A 2,261-nucleotide genomic window follows, 5' to 3' on the forward strand; every position below is an offset into this window, starting at 1 on the left:
AAAGGCATCTGGATGGGTATGTAAGTAGGAAGGATTTAGAGGGATATGGACCAAATGTTGGCAAATGGAACTAGATTTACATAGGATACCTTATCAGCATGGATGTGTTGGATCAAAAAGTCTATTTCTGTGCTGTATATTTCTATGTCTATTTGATAACAGATGCTTTATTTCCGTTGATGCAAATATTGTTATAAATCATAGCTGGGTACTAATAGTTAGATGTAAGGGAAAGAGAATTCCTCAATTAAGGCACAATAAAAATCCTGGGAGACCTAATTTCTGGTTTACGTCCTAACAAACAAACATTAAACAAGAACCTATTTAATTCCTAATTTTGTTCCATTTTTCTTGTTTTATTCTCTGCGATTATAACACTGTTCAGTTGACAGGCTGGGAGGTTGTGGGTCAGGCCTTGAGTGACTGAATGTTTTATTGTTCTGGAAGGTATAAAAGGTGGGGTCAAAGTTTCAGCAGAAATCCAGCAGAGCTGAGAACAGACAATATCTTACTCTGTGGGAACAGGGAGATAAGAGGACAGGGAAATCAGGACCTAATATCCGAGCTTACACCAGACTACCATGTTATCAGTGCTTTGACTGGCAGTGCCTTTACCTTTAACTCGCTTCCCATTCAACTTGAATTCCATGTACCCTCTCGATATTCAGGATCCAATCCTTGTCATCCTGAAGCCATGACTCTGTAAGGAGTCTCAGATCATAATTATTCTCTTCAATGTGCGCAGTCAATTCATTCACTTTTGTTACAATGCAGCACACATTCAGACACGCCATTTTTAGTTTCAGTTTTTGTGATCTTCTGAATCCAGCTTTGATTGCTGGTACATTTACTCTCCTTGTCCCTTTCCATCATTCTCTGATGCTCATTTTCCACATCACTACATTGCTCACCTGCCTTGATTTGGATTGGCCATGCTAAATTGCCCAGTGTCCAGGGATGTGCAGGTTAGGTGGATTAGCCAATCGGAAATACAGGGTTACAGGTTCATAGCAATAGAAGCAGGAGTAGGCCATTTGGCCCATTCACCCTGCTCTGCCATTCATTAAGATCATGGCTGATCGATCCATTGCATTATCCCAACTACCCTAAATTTCCCTACCATGCAATAACCCATCCAACTGTGTCTTGAATATACTCAATGAAGCTGCCTCGACTGCTTCCTTGAACAGACAGTTCCAGAGAGTCACTACTCTCCCGGAAGAGCAGTTCCTCCTCATCTGTCCTAAAACGACTCCCCTTAATCTTGAGGTCATGTCATCTATTGCTCATCTCACCCACCAGCAGAAACAACTGGATTGGTGATGGGGGAGGGGGTTAGCTGCATGAGTGGTTTACTCTTCAGAGGGACTGCCGTGGACTTGATGAGCTGAATGGCCTGCTTCCACACTGTTGGCTTCTATGATTTACCGCAGTTGTCTGCCCTGGATCACAGCACCCAAAACCTCCCACCTTCTGCCAATCCAAAGACAAGTGCCACGAGAGTGTGTGTGTTATCTAAATGCAGAATTGTTTCTCATGAATACAGCCCACGCCTCCCACTGCTGCCAATAAACTTTACAATGCTGATGAAACAATGCTATACCCGCAGTACTGAAAATCGTGAGGCTAACGATACCAGTTACTGATTCACTGCTCCTTCTGATGAACAGCATTGGAAATACAGTGTTGGAGGCTGACACAAATGAGCAGTTTAAAAGGATCGATCAGCCATAATCTTAATGAATGGCAGAGCAGGGTGGATGGGCCAAATGGCCTATTCTTGTTCTTATTAATACGAACCTATAACCCTACATTTCCCATTGGTTCCCTGTTCAGCACACTTTACTTACTGCCAGTAAACCTTAAAGCACTTCAACCCCACAGTGCAACGAATTCCCACTTTCCACCAAAATCCAGGATGTACTCACTCACTCAGTTGCTGTCTCACAAATGAAAGATTTCACTATAACTTCTGCTCCCAGTAAGGGCAAAACATCTTTGAAAGCTGCTCTGAAAGCCCAGTCTTCACAACCACTCTTCTGCTTTCACCAATGATTATCAGAGTCATACAGCATGGAAACAATCCCTTTGGTCCAACCCGTCTGCGCTGGCCAGGTATTCTAAATTAAACTAGTCCCGTTTGCCAGCATTTGGCCCATACCCCTCTGAACCCTTCCTATTGATATACTCATCCAGGTGCCTTTTAAATGTTGTAATTGCAGCAGGCCCCACCACTTCCTCTGGCAGCTCATTCAATAAAC

General features: G+C 43.2%; 1 long non-coding RNA gene across 1 annotated transcript; it reads right to left on the reverse strand.

Moving 5' to 3' along the window:
• Window positions 1–76: 76 nt before the first annotated feature.
• On the reverse strand, window positions 77–1,692 carry LOC122545407. Its single transcript, XR_006310539.1, has 3 exons — window positions 1,683–1,692; window positions 616–711; window positions 77–513 (listed from the first exon to the last, which is right to left on the reverse strand). It is a non-coding gene; the product is annotated as an uncharacterized LOC122545407 (long non-coding RNA).
• Between the last annotated feature and the right edge of the window lie 569 nt (window positions 1,693–2,261).

This window comes from Chiloscyllium plagiosum, unplaced genomic scaffold, assembly GCF_004010195.1.
Source record: "Chiloscyllium plagiosum isolate BGI_BamShark_2017 unplaced genomic scaffold, ASM401019v2 scaf_100976, whole genome shotgun sequence".
NCBI lineage: Eukaryota > Metazoa > Chordata > Chondrichthyes > Orectolobiformes > Hemiscylliidae > Chiloscyllium > Chiloscyllium plagiosum.